The sequence below is a fragment of the Chelonia mydas genome, chromosome 7 (assembly GCF_015237465.2).
Source record: "Chelonia mydas isolate rCheMyd1 chromosome 7, rCheMyd1.pri.v2, whole genome shotgun sequence".
NCBI lineage: Eukaryota > Metazoa > Chordata > Testudines > Cheloniidae > Chelonia > Chelonia mydas.
In genome coordinates this window covers 70,144,377-70,164,673 of record NC_057853.1, presented here as the reverse complement: position 1 = coordinate 70,164,673, position 20,297 = coordinate 70,144,377, and the positions used below count along the sequence as shown (strand labels likewise).

The following is a 20,297-nucleotide window of genomic DNA, read 5'->3' as shown; positions in this document are numbered from 1 at the left end:
ACAGGCAGAGTTCCTGCTACATGAAGAACACAGTGTTCCAAAGGGAGTGGTGAGGAGACAGAGCTGAGACCCAGCCACACACTCCTATGCCCAGCCATTAAACAAGGGAGCAAGGTACCTCTATGTACTTGGGAGCCCTGGGAGGGACAGACTCCTAGTCCGTGCAGCACATGAACCCTGACATGGCTTTGTGCTTTCAAAGGTACAGGCAAGCCCACCATTGTAACAGAAAGAAAATCTCAGCTTGGGCCAGAAATAAAAGCTTTAGGAAATTTACAACTGTTTTTCTATTTTAAAACAGGACCCAAATACGCTATAATTTCTGATTGCTCAAAACAATAAGCCAGCGCTTTTTAAAAATTTCCTGCTTGCGTATTGGGCAAATACCTAGTCTATCCAAGGCAATCATGTAATGCTTAGCCTATCTGCTTACATTTTAGGACTGAGACTTAAAGTTGCCAACTATCTAGCTGTATATGGCTTTTAGTGTGTCCTGATGCATTGGACATTTGGGGCTTAGAATTGCAATAGTGCTTATCTCCCATCTAGGTGACAAAATAAGTGTCTGGTGTCTCAAAAGACATTCAAGAGTGCTTTTGAAAATCTGGCAAACAAATCATATTTCAAGCTTTTGCTTTCTGCCCTAATTACCTTAATATTCCTTTAATAGCAGGATTTGGTGGTTGAATAGATGTTTGCCAGTGCTGTATTTTAGAAGTCACCTTTCTGAACAGACTGCTACATTACTGTAAGCTCTGCAAAACACTGCAGCATCACTAATATGTTGTGCTGTTTCTGATAAAGGATTAATATGATTTTAATGCAATATTCATTTATAAAGGAGGTAGCAGCATTACATCCAGATGCCATTGGTCAGTACTCACTCTTGCCCTGATCCAAAGCCCTTTGAAATCAAAGGAAAGGCTCCCATTCACTTCAGTGGTCATTAGACTGGACCCCTGGATTCTTGCAAAGCCCTATGGCACATCCTTAGCAAAAAATAATGTAATATGCATGTATAGTACACATACACAGCATCTAATTATGGTGCCATTTTTTCCTCATTTTAACACCCTTTAGGTTATTTTCCCTATGATACTACTACTGGGTTTGTTTTAAAAAAAAAAACAAAACAAACCCCCCCCCCAAAAACCCAGTCCTTTATTGCTGACAAAAGCTCCTGCTGTGTGTGGAATACTAATAATTGCCTGAGTAATCAATCAAAACAGATGCAGACAAAAATAATCAGCATCATGGAACATCTTTATGATGCAGCAAGGAGGTGTTTTGAGCTCTGCCTAAATGAACAGGGCAGGCTAGGAGCTGGCTGCAGTGTCTTAGGAATTACACTAATGTGATGTGACATTTGCTTAAAGCCAAGGCTTTTCCGTTAATGAGTTTCAGAGTTCTCGCAGCAAAGTCACAGTTACTGTTCAGAAAAGTCAGGAAAACTGGGGATGGCAGGTCAAAAAATAAAAATGCAATGTCAGGAGAAAGGGAAGAAAAGAGAAATAAAAAAATGTTACTTTCCAGGGTTATACATGCTAAAGATTTTACAGAGATATAGCTCTATATTCACAGATAGGGCTTGATCTTGCAAGGTGCTGAGCACTGTGACCCTGATCCAGCACAGCACTGAATTTTACACATGAGTGGTCAGAGTCCCATTGACTAAGTGCTTTGCTTGATGGAGAAGTGCTCAGCACCTTGTAGTCTTGAGTCCATACAGCGTAGCAGGCTGCTCTGATGAACAGTCCAAAATTAAAATGTGGTTAAATAATCGCTCTGCCTTTCTAAAATGTCTCACATTCTGCAGTTCTTATCTTTTCCTTGTCCTCACACGCTAGATAGCAACACTATCTATGCACCATTAAGAAGCTGCTGTATTTTGCCCCAGCATTGGCTGCATTTCAGTGGTGGGTGGAGAGTGACCTCTGCTTATATTTTTTTTTGCAGTTGGCTAAGTCTGTACGGCTTTCTGAGCTCTTCCTTCAGTATGAAAAGCTCATAGAAATGTAAATGACTTAAAACTAGGGGTTTCTTAAACAATTGCATATTGCATCTTCATAAAAAGTTTAAGGATTTAAATGGATACTGTCAAGTTATTTTGTATAATCTTTAAACTCGTTTTCCGTCCACATGGTTGTTCACGTAACTGAAATCTCCTTTCCTACTGAGGGCTAGATTCTGCCACCTTTACTCAGGTTAACAATACCTTACTACACAAGTAATGCCATTGATTTCAATAAGGTTGCTTCTGGGATAAACTACTCTTCAGCATCTATGATTTCTTATCATCCATCTCATACATATTTGTTGTACTAGGGTTGCTGGCACTGATGTTATTATACCAGGGAAAAGAGTATTGAAATGTTTGTTGGAAGCACAGAAATATTGCCAAAAAATTACACGGAGTTTGAAAACCGACCCAGAAAGAAACAGAAAAGTCACATATTGGACCTGCTAACCCTGTCTTTCTTTAATAATGACTTGGATGACAGCAATTGCCCAAAGAAGTAATAGTGCTTTGCTCTTATTGGGCAGCGTTACCTAGTTTTCTGATAACAGTACTACAGTTGGCAGAAGAGTCAAAGCCTAACAGACTAATCAAAGAAAGGAAAATATGCAAAGCAGATATAAGGTGCTAGGCCCCAAATGACATGTGAAATTTTAAGCAAAGCACTTACGAAATGTGCATCTTTGCTATGTGGGGCTCTGACTAGGTACACATGAATTTTTACATTCGCAAAAAATCCTCACTTTCTCATTCATCACTGGATAAAGACAACACACAGATGTCAAGCTTATGATGAATTGGCCATAGGTTTACTGGAGCTCCTGCTAAACTGTGAGATCATGAAGCACAATTCAAGCCAAAGGCAAAGGAAGCTGTATGACACACACTGCGCTAAATAAGCTTTTAAAATGTATAGTTACCAATGCACTGCTTTGGCTATTTGGAGATGGTCTAGCAACAGAGTGTTTCAGATTTGGCTGCCTTGCAGAAATATGAGAGCAAATTATACTTGGGGGCCTGTCAGGGAATGTTTATAACTCCTAAAGCACCTTAAACGCCAGGCCTATCTCCAAGCAAGCACTCCAAGCAGGGTATCTCCTAACCACTAGCCTCTCATTTTAGTCCACTCCTCCCCTCCCTGCTGAAGCAGGAACTTGGAAGTGCCCGATCACTTAGAAAGTACTTTTGCTCTGCATGTCGACTGAAATGATTACTCCATTTATTTAATTAGTTATTCAGATAGTACTTTGAAGACAAAGGTATATAAGTGCTAAGGCAGATCATAATTATGAAATGCAGTATGAAGGCAGCACCACTTTTCACAAGTTCGGAGCTTGCCAAACACTCTGCTCCTATGCATGTGGTGCGAAGGCACATTCATCACTCAATGTTTGTGCAGTCAAATGCATACAGACAGCAGTTCAAGTTGCACCTTTGAACACTGTAGTCTGGTTATGTGAGAGTAAGAAGCTACCAAGATCCCAATATAACCTGCCCTTCAATCCCTGGTGGACCTTAAGGTATCACTTCATTTTCAGAGATGGCCTGAGCTGCAATTGCTGATCTGATCTTGGGTTTTCCTTTGACATTTAATATAGAGTAAGGGGCAGCTAACTGCAAGGTGCTGAGCACTCTGACTCTGATCCTGCAAAGTGTTAAACTCATGCTTAAACTTCAGTCCCCATTAGGACAACTTATGTGTTTAAAGTTAAGCACATGCTTAAGTGCTTTGCAGGATCAGCATCAGTGCTCAGCACCTTGCAGGATCAAGCCCTACATTTTGATCTAGAGTCAATTACTCCCAAAATTCAGGAGTTGATTCAGACCTGTAGGATAAATAGTCCTAAAATTAATTTAATTCTATTCACATGGGTTTTTACAGACAGTTGTCCTAAGTTATTGCACGCGCGTATATACACACACCACACACACACACACACAGAGTCTCTCACTCTGATTTGGTATCAATTTGTACTCAGATTGCATTCACTTTGCAAAAGCGAAGATGCAAGACAGGGGAAATCAAATCCCCAAGTGCAATCAGATTTAAAAGAAATAAATAAATAAGCAAAGCAAATGCCAAAGTTTTTGGTCAAAATTTATTTGCATATGGCACATTCCGAGAAAGTTTGGAACCAATAAGAGTAATGAATCCATACATGCCTGAGTAATGTAGGTGAACAGGAGCTGAATTACTTGGCCAGATCCTCAGCTCTTGATCCAATTCATTGTTGACTTTTCTGTGGCACAAAGGAGCCAAAAACTGCCTTAAGAGAGGAGCTTGAGATTCTGTGGGGAATGATTTTCCTTCAGTATCCTATTTCCTAATCAGAAATGAGTAAGGTGAGGTTTTTCTTGGAATATGAATGAATCTTGCACAATTAAAGGGGACTAAAGCTTTCTGAATTTCTCTAACTGCTGCCATATGTTAGTGTAACCCACTGGTCAGTGCGCATTAGGTGTCCTCCTGTGCCCAGCCCACAGAGAATACAGGTCTGTAACAGCTCTCAGTTTGAGAATCTGGTTTTCACAGCCTGCAAGTCTCATCAGCTTTAAAAAAAAAAAAAAAAAAAAGCTTTGTAGTTGAACTTTAAGAATAAAGCAGTCTCATTTTGCTGTGACTGATAAGATGAAACTGTTGTGGATAAAGCGGTCCGAGTTTTGGATTTTCTGAGAGCATGGCTGTAGGGGCAGAGTTAACTTGTACCTTAACTGTGAATTTCAATACTTGCAAATGTTTGGGTTCATAACTCTTGATTTATTAGACTTGTGTCTAATCAGTAAGTCTCGACTATCAAATACTCCCAATGAACAGATCATAATCTCCAGAGTTATCCCCAGAAATCATTCAGTGGATAATTTCCAATACATTCAAAATATAATTTAGAATAAATTCAAGATAACTCATGATCAGCTTGGGCAACTTGTGACCAGAAAAAAAAAAAAGGTGAAATTTGTCAGATAAATCATTCATTGGAAATAATTCCTCTAGCTCTAATTGAGACATATTGGTGAGATGGTGAGTGTAGGACACTTGCATGCTGCCCATATTGTATTATTCTGTGGGTGGAGGACTTCAATTTGCAATGCTGTTAATCTGACATCTTTCATGAGCACTAAATTCACTTAGAAATTAAACAGAAAAGAAATGGTCACAGAAGATGGCTTTTGACCATTTTTCTTAAGTGAAGTCATAAAAATGGCTCTCCAGTGTATATAAAAGAATATCCATATTATTTAATCTGAGTATACCACATAGGGTTGGGGGTGAAAACATCTTTCCAGCAAATTTTAAGAGGCAGCAGGGAGAAATTAATGATATTTTTTATTCATGCTGAAATCCCAGTTCACTTCAGTGGTCACGGCAAGAGAATGAAATAAAAATGGATAAAACTGCACATACTGAAGAGGATCAGACCATAAAAAGATTTTGTTTATTGTCTGCATTGCGTAAATTTAACTAATGGCAAGTTGGTTTTGGGTGAAAATAAATGAAAGGGGGAAAAAAAAAAAAGGGTCCTGCAACCTGAGTTAACTAAATTACATCATAAGTGCTACTCACAGCTAGAATTTCCTTAAATTAAATCACAATGTTGTCTCTCAGCTAGTATTGTCTCTTTCTCTAGCACAAGTCTGGGCCCTATACCAGTCCAAATCAGACTCTGATACTTTATAAAGCTTGCAATTGAGCAATTCACTTCTGCTAGCCCCAAGCACTAAGACTGCAAGTTCTTTGAGGCAGGAACTCTCTCTTACTGTGTGTTCTGATATATACAGCACAGTGGGGCACCAGTCTTGATTAAGGCTTTTAGCTATTATTGTAACACAAATAATAGATGATAGTTGCAATAGTTCCTCTGTGTCTTACTTCCTACAAAAAGTGCAGACAGCTAGGGTAGCTTCTTTGTTCATTGTCAACAGCCCATTCCAGAAATATAGCCCCATTGATACGACATCAAAGAAGTTACTCCAGACTTACACTGGTGTTATTGAGCAGAAATTGAGGCTTCCTCCTGCTCTCAGAAAAGGAAGCACAAGAATAACTGATCTAGAGAGGGAGTGTCACGTTCATTGGGTTCATAAGGAAAAGTAGCTCTTCACAATGTAAAATGCGCTGCTTGACTACTAGAGTGAACTGGGGGAAAGCCTCTTCTACTTTCACAATAATGCATAAACACCTACTGGGGGCACACACACTACCCAGGCACTGAGCACCCTGAACTCAGTTTGTCTTTAAAACCCTTTCTTCTCTTATCCTGAAGATCAGAAACACAAACATTCACTTTCCTTTCCCTTTCCTCCTTCCTTCACACACACACACACACAGGCCCTGCCTAGTTTAAAAAATAGGTTGTGTTTATGTTTGAAAATGGGTCCATTAGGATGTTGCAATAAAGGCAGTTTTAAACACAACCCATATACCTAGTCTAGACATATTCCCAAGTGGACTCGTTCCAAGAAATGTGTGTTTTGCCTTTTTGAGTCACCCAAGAATCCATATGAAATCATAAGTCACTGGCACGTAAAACAGTTCAAAATAACTGAACCTTCACAGAAATTAATCCTACAATTAATATTCACATTTCAGACTACCACAAAGCTAGAAGAATGATAATTTTTAAAACAGTGGAAGAACTGCCAAACATCATTAAACCATAACAAGCACTAAACTCTCTCATTTTCCGCTTCTTGTTTCAAGCTGTTAATTCCCTTTAAAGTTAAAAGATGCAGTAGTTCTTTGAAGTCCTAGTAGTCATTATTCTTAAGAATACTGCCTACTCTCTTTCCTAAATTACATTTTTATTCATTAAAAGTCAATTAGATATTGCAGTTCCCATTATTGCATTTCCAGCTCATCTGTCCAGTGAGTTCCAGATAGTGGAAGCGGTTGGGATATCATGATGCTCTTTATTTTTGATGGCTTTCCCGTCATCTATTTATCAAGAAAAAAAAATCTGTTAAGCAATCGTAGGTGTCAGCAGTTACCATCGTGGGTGTCAATAACTGTTTCCATATCATTTCACACCAGTATCACTAAATCTGCAATGAGATGTTGAAATCATGTTTTAAATTATAAAATGTAAAATTAAACAATGGAATGCTGTTGCAAATGCTTATCACTTTGTAAGGAACATAATATTAATACCTAGATCTTCTATAATGCTTTTCACCCATCCAAGTGCTTTACAAAGGAGGTCAGTATCATGGGGAAACCGAGGCACAGGGAGGGAAGTGACTTGCCTTTGGTCACCCAGCAGAGTTGGGAACTGAGCCCAGTATTCCTGATTCCCAGCCAAGGACCGTAACCACAAAGTGCCTTATATTCTTCTTGCTTACATTGTTTTTACATGGAGGACTATGGAGTTACTCCAGCTTTCCAATGGGGGAAAGTAGAGCTGGTTGAAAAAAATGTGTTTTACTTTTAAAAATTAAGAAAATGCATTTTGTTTTGATGAAACTGGAAATTTCCCTCACTTTCTGCTGAGTGAAAAAGCCATTTTTGTTATATATCAATGACGAATCTATGGTTTACATTACTAACAACTTTTGACTTGTTCTAGGCATAAGTGAGAGAAACATCAGGCTCACTGATTCTGATGGTTCATATTAGGGTGACCAGATAGCGAATGTGAAACACCAGACGGGGGATGTGAGGGAATAGGCACCTGTATAAAACAAAGACCCGAATATCGGGACTGTCCCTATAAAATTGGGACATCTGGTCACCCTAATTCATATTATTAAAAATAATCTCTGGCTGGGAGAGCTACCACGGAAATAGAACAGAGCTCCACACTGACTTATGCTGAATAGGGAAGAATCATTTTACCTATAAAATTAGGACACATCCAGAGAAAACAACTTGAAATCACTTTCATCTGAGGACTAAAAGGATATTGGTTTCAAATTGTCAATCTTATTTTGATTCCAAGTAGCTGGACTAGCTGAGTTATCTCCAGCTGACCTAATTCCTGTATTTAAGCTGTTGGAGTTGTTTTATGCCTCTTAAGTAATGGGAAATTAGAATGGTGAGTAAGTAAAGAATTGTCATAATACCTGTCTTTTAAGAACTGGGGAAATCCCTCTAAGGCTATTGATGTATGTGCTGAAGAAACAGATGCAAGTCAATGCAGGGTATTATAGATAGTTGTTTTGGGTTAAGAATATGGTATATTAAATAATTATTAATGCTGTAAATCAGGCTGGGCCAAAACGCAGAGATCAAGTTAGCATTGAAATTAATAAATAGCCTTACTGAGACTTGAAATCATGAGTCTGGAAGTCAGTTTCCACAGCAAGACGAAGGTGAGATTTTCTGAGCTCTCTCACCTCTACTGAAAATGGACCTGGGCTGGGCTTCAGTCAGTCACTTCAGAGTTAGTTGTCCTTTGTCAGGATCCTCAGTAAAGAGCTACTGAAAAATCACAAACCTGGACTGAAGAGTGACAGCCATATTGTCCCCTTCAGCACTGCAGGCAAAAGAAATAGAAATCTGTAGGCAGATGTGGACAGAGGGGAACAGAAGAATGCTACATCCCTCTTTCCATCCCATCGAAGCCCCTTGGTAGGTTCAATCTCCACAGCTGGGAGAGAGAGGACAGAAGGGATGACAACCCTTCAAAGCACCAGTTCTCCTCCAACCCCATATTAATGGGTGATCTTGGGAATCTTCTGATTTTAGAGGCCAAACATCTGGTGCTTCCATGGAAGTAGTATGTGTGTGGGGAGTAGGAATCCTGCCCCTAAAGGACAAAATGGAGGGAAGACTGCAAGTGCAAACTCATGGCGCTTCGAGACCCTAAGAGGGCATAGCAAGCATAAGGGACAACATGGTTCTCAATCATGAACAAATATGTTGTGTGCTTATGAAAATTATTCACAGCCTTATGCAGGCAAATGCATTTATGGCTAAGTGCAACTAGCTGTTCCTTGTAAGTAATCATATTCCTCCAATATGTTGGTCTCGTGCCCTGTACGCTATATTTCTCCTTTTTTGGAAGATTTTTTTTTAAAATACGTCTTGTCCATCAAATTAATTGTCCTCTGAATTTAAGCTGGCTTTAGATCTCTCTTCCACTTATACAGCATTTACACATTTACTGGGTTTTCTTTAAGCTAAGTCTATCTGCAAACCACCTTTTAATTCCCTACACATTTTCAAATAGAAGTTATCACATTTTTCATCTTTTTTGGAATCTGGCAGTCTTTGAACAGTTCCCTTATGACCTCTCCAAGAGTGAATCTGGTAATGTCTCTAGCAAGTTGAATCAAGTCACTTTAATTTCTGGAATATATCTCCTGATTGGATTTCAATTTATAGGAATAAAAATCTTTGGAACTGTCAGGGTCTCCAGATGGTTGCTGAATGCTACCTTCATGAGTTGTCCTGACAGCACCTCTGCAGGACAGCATGAAATCAGCTGGGTTGTCAGTTGTTATTTGATCTGTTTTATGGTGAATGATTTCCCAGGCTGCATATAACTTAAGTGTGAACCTTCTGGTGGTGGCATCAGTAAAGTTAGTTTCGTAAGAAAACATGGTCTCATCCTCTTTCCTATATTATTTAAGTGCTGACAATATGCTCGGTATTGTACAATTCACAAAATGAAGACAATCCCTTCCTAGAGAAGCTTACAGCCTGTGGCCCAATAGGGAATGTGACATGGATTCCAAGGTTTTTTTTTTTTAATTGTAGCATTTTAATGACATTTAGGGGACCAAATGTTGCTAGAGTTCACTAGTGGGGTAAGAAGGAGACCATTTGTATAGCAATACAGCAAGATTCCATACCTCATGCTTGAGAGTGTGCTAGACTCTAAAACTGGAGGATTTGCTGGTGCCAAGCCAGCGCATTAATGGTGTCAGCACTTGGTGTCGTGGCCAGGTACCTGTCTCTGCAGCAGCGTAATTGTAGCACATGCAAGCTGCAGGCACATCTTGCTCCTTCTTACAGGTGCAGTAAGAGGTACCGAATGTAAATTCCCACTAACAACTCTGACTGCCCTGAAGCATCCTGAGCTGAGGCTCTGGGACCCTCTCCCCAGGTCTGGTCCATGTGTGTAACTGATAAGTAACAGTTAGAATATACCCAGACTCATTGCCAGTGATCTCTCCTCCACCGGGAAGCTAACCTGCAAGCCCTGGCCATCAGAAAAACAGTATAATAATCAACCTGAACCTTTGCCAGAACTTGAACCAAACTATTTTTGAGGTTCAAAAATATTTCACTAATGACTTATCCCATTATTTTTAATTTCCATGTTCCCTCATACTTCTTAGATACAGCTGGGACTCAGAGAAAGGCTGCATATATCATGGTGTTGTTCCCAAGAGGGTCCCAAGCTCCCCAGTCAGCTCTTTATTCAAAATGAAGCTTTTGAGATTCACCCATTGTATTACACATTTAGGCCCTAATCCTGTATGGTCTGACCCCTACCTTGTCATAAATATAAAGGGAAGGGTAAACCCCTTTAAAATCCCTCCTGGCCAGAGGAAAAATCCTCTCACCTGTAAAGGGTTAAGAAGCTAAAGGTAACCTCGCTGGCACCTGACCAAAATGACCAATGAGGAGACAAGATACTTTCAAAAGCTGGGAGGAGGGAGAAAAGCAAAGGGTCTGTGTCTGTCTGTATGCTGCCTTTGCTGGGGATAGACCAGGAATGGAGTCTTAGATTATGATTTCTTTAAAGTTCTAACACCTACCTAGCTAGATTACTTACTAAATGGCTGAGAAAAGAACTGTGCTGGATAGAACGACTATTCCTGTCTGTGTGTCTTTTTTGTAACTTAAGGTTTTGCTTAGAGGGATTCTCTATGTTTTGCATCTAATTACCCTGTAAGGTATCTACCATCCTGATTTTACAGAGGGGATCTCTTTACTTCTATTAAAAGTCTTCTTCTTGTAAGAAAACTGAATGCTTTTTCATTGTTCTCTGATCCAAAGGTTTGGGTCTGTGGTCATCTATGCAAATTGGTGAGGATTTTTACCAAACCTTTCCCAGGGAGTGGGGTGCAAGGGTTGGGAGGATTCTGGGGGGAAAGACATGTCCCAACTACATTTCCCAGTAAACCCAGATCCAGGGACAAAGGATAAAATTAATTTTTACCTTGGGGAAGTTTTAACCTAAGCTGGTGAAAGTAAGCTTAGGAGGTTTTCATGCAGGTCCCCACATCTGTACCCTAGAGTTCAGAGTGGGGGAGGAAGCTTGACATACCCTCAAGCAGAACTCATTGCGGGAGTGGGTCCTCAATCCCTTTATTCAGGTGCTCCAAACCCCCATGAGCACCACCTTTTCACTCATTCCCATCCACAAAGGCCCTGTGTTTTGGTGACTCTCTTGAACAGTTTACATTAAAACATACATGCCTCCTGTCAGTTTAACGAGATAATACCTAGGGTTAATTCCAAATCATCAGTATTTTAGTCTAAGTATTTTCCACACCAGGTTCCATTTTGAGGTGTTTGGTAGCATCTCCCAGCCTACTATATTATTCAGCCTCTCATCACAGTGCTCAGGATTATGCCCTGCAGTACAACAACATGTGCCCATCTGGAACTCTTGCTGAGTGTCTCGCTCTACTCTAAAGATTGGCTACACTCTCCCAGAGTACAAAGAAATGGCTTTAAGTTCATTGGGGGGAGGACTGTATATCGCTGTAACAAGCTATATTTGCAAGTCAATCTATGTGCCTAGGTAACACATTTTATTACATTTTGTAAAACCAGAGACAACGTGGAGAATAAATAGGGGGACATCCTTCAGCTTATACAGAATTTAGAATGTGTGTGTTCTAGCAAGATCAGCTGTTACCTGAAGCTTTCTAATTTTATTCTGCACAATGACCTTATAGCAGAGGGAACAGGATCCACTCAGAATTCTTTGTGGTACCCTTACAGATTTCATTTGCTTGTAAATTTAGGCAAGTGGCAGATGTACTAGATGCCAACGTGTTCCAGGCCACTGCCTATCTGCTATACAATCAACAGCACAGGCTCTGACACAGAAGTATCCATTTTTGCCCGCGTGGCTTTAACTCCCTCCAAATATACATATTTTTGTCATTTAAAAAAAAAAATCAATAGACGTGACTTTTCACTGTGTCATGGATACAAACCATGGATTGGACAGGCCATGACATTCCTGTGCCTTCTGAGAATCTATTTCACTCTTGTTCATTGGACTCACTCTTCTTAACGTGGTTGGATGAAGAAGGCAGCTATTCAGGTTATGATTTTTAGCTCCCTGTAAAACTATCCCATCCAGCTACATCAGTGCCTTGGTTAAGATGGAGTGAGGAAGGGGGAGAGGAAGATCAAGACACTTTTAGTGTCTAGTCTTTTTTCTAGGTATGGGGAGGCTGATTTGCACAGAGGGCAGGATAGATTAGCAGAAGGCCTGTGCAGGGACACAACAGAAGCCTCCCTATCCCCTTGTACAAGGGCCTCCTCCAATAGCAGTTCCTGCACAAAGAGGCTGCTTGCTTCTGCCCTCCTGCTAAAAAGAGGGCAGGAGGAATCAGAGCTTTAGTCCTGCCCCTCTCTACCACTGAGGGCTGGTTCACTGCAGAAGGCAACCAGCAAATGGCTGGGCCTGATTGCTAACTCTGCACAGAGTACCCCTGCAAAGGGGTGGTGCCTGCCTGCCTCCCAATCTCTTCAGTGTTCCTCAGGAATCATGTGGCTTCCGTTGCCCTGCAGAGGGGACACGTGGATACATGCTGTGATCTAGCACATATGGGTTGAGTTCTTAGAGGAAAAAGAGCCGAAACACTCACACAGAAGGTAGTTCTAATTTGGATTAATAGACCACACTCTTCACAAGAGGCACCTTAAACTAGTCTGCAAACCTGACTGTTCAAAGATTTTTATAGATTGCCTGAGAGGGAAAGAGGGAGAAACCACTGTAGGATCAAATGTAATGTAGATTTGGTGGCACCAGAGCTGCCACAAGAATGGTTGTGTCAAACTTGGCAAGAAAGTTCTGCTTCCTCCTAGGCGGTCCTGTGAAGCAATCTTATTCTTAAAATCAGTGACACAACCTTGCTGTGGAGGGACTGGATGGAGAGAGAAATATGACTGTGTCACAGCTAATTAGCAATGATAGATTTAAACCATGTGTAGATCTTCAGCAACAATTTGGCTTACCTGCTCAAGAGCAATGAAATATCTCCAATTAAATCATTTGCTTAGTAATGTATTTGGAACAGATGCATTGGGAGCTCCAGAACCCATAGAACTTTTATTTTTTGGAGGAAACTTAGTGGACTTACTTAGCCAGCAGTTACGATCTTCTGGCACAAAGACTGATAATTTGAGAGTTGATTGGAATAGAGATGTAGATACACAACTATCGCTGACCTAATGTAATTCAATTGTATCTAATGTTAAAAAAAGTCAGCTATAGATCTAAGGCTAGCATTTATTCACCAAAACACACTATCAAATATACTGCTATCCACAGAGGCTAATGGTAGTGGGCCACATAAATGCTGAGCACTGTTGTAATGTAAATCCCTTGGTGCTACATTAGCTTATAAATTTTGGGAGTGCCCCTGTATCAAGGATTTCTTGTATGAGGTTGTTGACAAAGACCAATGTGATATTGGAGGCTAAATTGGAACCTTCCCCCTTAAGTTTCGTTCTTGGATATATTCCTGATACCTGCAGGTACCTGGTAATAAGGTGGCATAAAAGTCAACCACAACAACCTCTGTTATACATTGATACAGGTTCAAACAGATTGGCCTTATTCATGATCTATAAATTCTAGCCTTAGGTCTTCATGATCTGAGATTGCTAATTATATAATTCTATTAATCTCTGTGCTGGTTCTTGTCATTTGGACAAACCACAATTAGAATAAAACTGTCCAACTCATTTTACTTGTGGCATAATCTTACTGTAGATATAATCTTAGGTCTCTAAAGGTGACTGCATTACTGATCACCCTCTCGCTTTCCTTCTCCATTCAGAAACTAGTGATGGTCCCAAGGGGAATTGCAAATCCTATCCTCCCCCTCCCCCCCCCAAAAAAAAACCACAACAAAACCTTCACTAAATGTGTATCCAGAGTGCCTGTAAATTATGAAAGGGAAAGAAAATAGTTTTTGAGAACAGAATTTGGCTGTTTAGCTTTAGGGACTCTTTCTATTTCAGCATTTTAAAACAAGTTACAGTCCTGCACAAATCATTTAAGAATATATTGTCCCCCAGTTAATCAATGGTATGATTTTATGATGTCAAATGTTAAACCACTTGGCAATAAAGATATACATACTGGACTTACTTGCGCAAGAGCAAAGAAATAGCTCCAATTAAATAATTTGCTTCATGGGAACAAATGCTTCATGCACTATCCCTTATGGGAATAGTACCTGAAGAGAAGCCTTTCATGACACAAAAGGGTGATCCCAGCCCGCTGATTTCCCCTCCCACCCTAGTGCTCAGAGGTGAAGGGAATAAGAGAAGCTGCAGCTTCTCTTTCTAACCCGATATACTTCAGTCAGAGATTATAAATAAGAAATGAATACTATTCCATTGATGTATTCTCTGACAAATATTTTACCATTAACTTTTGTGGTAAATGTAAATACATACATTTCTAACATACTAGTATAGTGATTCTCCATTTTGCCTAAGTGAACTTCGTCATCCGCACATTATGTAGGCTAAATCCTACGAAAATAGCCGTTTTGCCAGTAAATACTGAACAAGAGTCCTCAGCTTTGACCCAGTATTTAGAGCAATTATCCTCATTTTGCAGATGGGGAACAGAGGTGCAGAAAAATTAAGATCACAGGCAATTTGTGGCATGGTGTTAATACTGAGAGACACTGCCTTGTGCCAAGTTCCAGTCTGCGGAGTCCTTGGACCTCAGGGCTTCCATCTCTTGCTACCTCCCTTGTACTTCCAAAAGGTTCTAAGTCCTCCAGAGGCAACCTGATCACTCTTCTGGCAGAGTGTTGTTGCTCCCTTCAAATCCCAAGCTTCTCTCCCCCTTCCTTCTTTTCCTGTTGTTTAATGGCACAGTAGCCTTAGCTTGTGAGGCTGTGACCACCACTTACTGCAGTTCTTGCATAATCGCAATCTAGATCCTCTCACCCCACCCTGTATCCCTAAAAAAAAAAGAACAGTAATGCTTTTTTAATGCTACCCCACTTTCCTGGTGCTCTCAATCCTTTCAGATTATTTCTTTCACCTTGTGGTGTCTAAGCTCATAAAGAATTTATCTTTCTGTAGAATTCTCTCTGCATTGTCATAGCAGATGCTCAACTGTTTCTTTAACTTTGCATGTTTCACATAACCCATCTTTGTGTGCATTTAGTAGATATAATTTACCCTTCAGGCCACAGTAACCTGTTGGCATTCTAAATATAGTTCACTTCATTCATAGCTGTGAAGGATAACATAATGCTCAGGTTTAGGACATATTTCATAGAAACTGTCTTTTTTTCCTTTGTCCATATTTCTTGACATTCCTTCTTAAGGGCTCTCTTAAAACAAATTTTTGGAGTCCTGCATACTCAGTGATCTTTATTTCAACCTCCTAATTTTTAGGGCTTTTTTTGCTGCTATATCTGTCATTTCATTGCTAGGTCTCCTGACATGTGCCAGAATCCACAGCTTTACTATATGTATACCTAATTGTACTACTATCTCTGTAGTTAAGAGCAATATTTCATTTGATTACATCATTCCTGCTTTTCGAGGATCCCTTTCTAATCACAATTGTACCCAATAAAGAGTCTGATATGATAGCAGCTGTAGTTGGACATCCCTTATCCAGGTCAGTGCCAACAGTGTGCCCACCAATTTGGCTGTCATACTGGCCACAAAATTGGTTAGTCTCAGACATTTTAATTCCAAATTAAGGGATACAAAAGGCCATTCCCACACTATCAGTATAGATTTGGCGATGCTGACCCCATTTGCCATGCATAAACTCATGTCATGACAGTCCTGCTCTTCCCTTTGTTTTAGTCTATATTTCCAAATCCACAATTGGGGAGACCACCATTCAACTATAGTTTGATTTCTCATGACTAGAGATTTTAATCTCTTCCAGTCCTTTTTCACTTAAATCTCTTTTACCCACCTTTTGACCATGTTAGTATGTGGGAGTTTGTGACCTCCAGTTACATCTTGTCCACTTAATTCCCAACAGTCCTTGTATATTTGTTTAGCCCTTTGGGCTAAGGTTAATAGAAATAGTGAAGAAAAGAGTACTAATTTAATCCTTAAATGTATAAGCCTCTCTCTCTGGTAGCTAACTGCTTCACACACAAAGGTGCCTAATACTTGCACCACTTGTGATCTACAAAGCTTGGGCTTGGTTCAACTCTCATTTTTTAAGTGTTGGTTTAGAAGCTGAATTGAAGGTTGGCATCCATAATCTATAGCTGGTCTTATTGGTGCCCTATACAATATCATCAGCATGTTCTTATCTGCACCCCTATTGATCCCAGCAATACTTTTAAGCATATTCACCTTATCTTTACATTTAGACTTGATATCATGTATAGGACCTTTCCAAGCTAGTTTGTTATTGAACATAACTCTAATGAATGTAAAATGTTGACCTACTTGAACTTTCTCTGTATAGGGTCCATTCTTCCCCAATCTTCCTTTTTGTGAAGATCATTCCCTTTGTTTTAGCAAGTGAGAACTTAAAACCCCAAGTATTTCTGCATTCTGAAATTCCCAAGTGCCTCACTGGTTCTTTCCACAACTATCTTAAGTCTTCTATATTTGGCCCATATAGTATGGTCACCTGCAAATGGGGATAATACCTAGTCCTGCCTGTACACTTCCTGCGAGTTCATTAATCATGGTGTCAAACACTGAAGGGCTGATTACACTCCCCTGTGGAGTGCCATTAGTAAGTTTATAACTATTCAACAAAGCCATCCCCACCTTGACTTGTTTGGTTTGAAGTCTTACCCACAAGAGCATTCTTCCTCTTATTCCGGTAGCAGCTAGTTTATGCAGCAAGCCTTTCTTCCATAGCATGTCAGCTGTCTTTTGGGGCATTGAAAATGCATATCAAACTCTGTTCCTTATACTTTTTTGTGATTATATTGTAAGATTAGAAATGGAATTAACAGTACATTTTCCTCTCCTGAAACAGTTGGTATGGCGTGTGCCCCCCTCTCTCATAATATATATTCCACTGTATTTTCCACTCCATGAATCTGATGAAGTGGGTTTGAGCCCACAAAAGCTTACATGCAAATAAATGCTAGTCTCTAAGGTGCCACAAGTACTTCATTCTATTTTGTACACAGTTTGTAATTTCATTTTTCCCCAGGTATGTTACTAATCTCATTTATCACTCTTTCCATAATTTTTCCCACACACAATGTGTGGGCAATAGGTCTACATGCATCAGGTCTTGTGTGTAATTAGTCAGGTTTTCCTATCATTATAACCACTGCTTGCTTCCATTCTCCCAGTAGTATTCCTTTCCCCCATATATTATATAATGTCAATAAAACCCTTAAACTCCCTTTGGCAGGTGCTTAATCAGTGTATTACATATGCTGTCTTTACATGGGGCTGTATTTGTGTCTATAGCTTTTTGAGTTCCTTTCTGCTGAAATTTTCATTCAGTACATCTATATATTCTACCTGGCCATTTAGGAGCTCACAGTTTTCTTCAAACATTCTTTTTTGTTCACAAATCACTACTAACTTTTTGGAACTTTTGCTAAAATATCTGCTTTTCCTTAAATTAGAACTTTCAACTTGATCATTTACTATAAGACCATGTATAAATTTGTATGTACTCCATATCCTGTTAATTCTTTTAAAACTTGTTTATGTATCTCTGAAACCTTGGAATCTTTAAAAAAAGAACAGGAGTACTTGTGGCATTTAGAGACTAACAAATTTGAGCATAAGCTTTTGTGAGCTACAGCTCACTTCATCAGATCCTGTAGCTCACAAAAGCTTATGCTCAAATAAATTTGTTAGTCTGAGGTGCCACAAGTACTCCTTTTCTTTTTGCCGATACAGACTGACACGGCTGATATTCTGAAGCTTGGAATCTTTGTTCATTTTCCCCACAATCTTTCTCCATCTCTCTCTTTTTGGCCTTTTTAAATAAGACTTTGGGCCACCACTTTACCTCTTGTATACTTCATTAAGTCCTTGCTATTCGTTGTACTTTTGTTTATATCCCTTCTTGCTTTCTTTAATTGCTGCTTTACAATCTTCATTCCATCAGGGAACCAGATTTCTGAGATTGGGGCAATTCAATAGCTTACATATAGCTTAGTTGGCTGCTACAACAACTCTCTCTTTATCATGAAATTCCTTAAAGTTATCACATACAATTGTTACTTAGATCCTTATTGTACTTACTCCTAAAGAGTCCCCAATTTGCTTTAAGTTTCCAGATACTGATTCCTTCAGTGTTTTCAACATTACATTAGCCTTGATAAGTAAATAGCATAGAGAAGTGATCACTTCCTGTACCATCATCTTTATAGATTTCCCAGCTCTATATATTTGCTATATTACTTGTTGCAATTCCCAGATCTAAACATGAAAACATTCCATCCAAATTAAAACTTCGTAGGTGGTCCAGTATTTAGCAATACCAGATAGTGCATGTCAATGAACTGTTCCAGGCATTTGCCATTACAATCAGTTTTCCTGCATCCCCACAATTCATTATGGATATTACTGTCTCCACTAATAATATATGGGCCTTTAATACTCTTAACTCTTCCAATTCTAGATTCTCTAGTTTTGTTTAGATGGATTGTAACATTATGTATTTGTATAAAGGTATTATTCTGTATGGGAATCTCAACAGTGTTGTACTCAAAACTTAAGTTCTGTTTAGCTATTTTGATGGAACGAAGACCTTCCTTTATAAATATACAGCTCCCTTTCTCCTCTTGTTATTTTTTGTCAGGTCTGATTATTTCATATCATGGAAGTCTGAACTAAAGTTTTCTTTCTACCCATGTTTCTTGTAAATGTATGTCAGGATAGTTTTCCATTTCAAAAACAGTTTTCTTTAATATCAGATCATGTATTGTCAAACTATGCATGTTCCAGCAAAAAACTGTTAGAACCATGTTGTTTAAACTACATTATCACCTTCAATTAAAATGGCATGAATGCAGTCTATTGAGAGACAGCCTATATGCACTTTTTGCCATTTTTGTTCCAATTTTTATTCTTTCAGTCTTCTTGCCTGTCTGTAAAGTGCAATGAATCACTTCAGTCATAAATGCTACACATTTCTCTTTGCCTTCAAGCAGTACATCTTCTGTTCTCCTTTATATAACCTTTCCTGCCCTGAACTGCATTTTGTTATATCAGTAGCTTCCCCCCCTCACTGAGGTTTTCCCCCTTCTCCACTTTCCAGTGTGAATATCTTTTTGATAGCTTCTGCATAGGATATTTTATGGATAGTTTTAGTTTTCAGCATCTCTCCAGCTCATTCTGCCATCCTGCACCTTTTGCATGCAGTGCTTTGTTTAGCCCCACACTTTGTGCATTGCTGTTCTGTTCCTTCCGTACAGCTCTTTTATAAGTGTTGGTAGTGAAGTGAGACTCACCAGTGTGGCGTCTCCTGCTGGTCATCCAGGAAATTGCTCAACTCCAGCTTCAGCGCCCCCTCTGCTGGCCAATGTCCCGCCTGCCTTAGCCCCCCGTGTCCCTCCTGTACCCTGGTGCCCCTTTATCTTGGGGTGTTGCCCCCTGGCAGTGCTCCCACACTCTGGGTCTCCCCTCCCAGGAGAACCCCCAACTCTCTAACCCCACCTTGCGTCAATAGCTACTGCCAGTCATCATCTAGCCCTTCTCACTGGGGCAAACTGCACTCTGTAATGGCCACTCATCACTGGCAAGGGGGTAGGACCTGCTGCCTTTGCCTATCCCCAGGCTGCCCCTCTGCAAGCCCAGTACCTTTTGTAGGCCTTCAACAAGGCCTGCAGCCTGGGGGTTTACCAGGCTGGAGTTCCCCAGCACTGCTCCACTTCAGGTACCTTCCTCTCAGGCAGCTAGTCCTTCTCCCTGCAGGGCTAGAGTGAGACTCTGCCAGCTTCTGGCCCACAGCCCTCTTATCAGAGCCAGCTGGGACCAGACTGAACTGGCCACAGCTGTAGCTGCTTTCTCAATCAGCCTAGCTTGGCTTCTTTTAACCCCTGCCTATCAGAGTAGGGCAGCTGCCGCACTACAGTGTTCTCCTCCACATTTACGACCCCTCATTTTGCCCTTACAGACAGCCGCCATGTGCCCAACCCTTTGACATTTATAACAAAA

General features: G+C 40.0%; 1 long non-coding RNA gene across 1 annotated transcript; it reads right to left on the bottom strand.

Moving 5' to 3' along the window:
- Positions 1-4,102: 4,102 nt before the first annotated feature.
- On the bottom strand, positions 4,103-20,062 carry LOC122466527. Its single transcript, XR_006292124.1, has 3 exons — positions 20,021-20,062; positions 8,274-8,487; positions 4,103-6,950 (listed from the first exon to the last, which is right to left on the bottom strand). It is a non-coding gene; the product is annotated as an uncharacterized LOC122466527 (long non-coding RNA).
- Between the last annotated feature and the right edge of the window lie 235 nt (positions 20,063-20,297).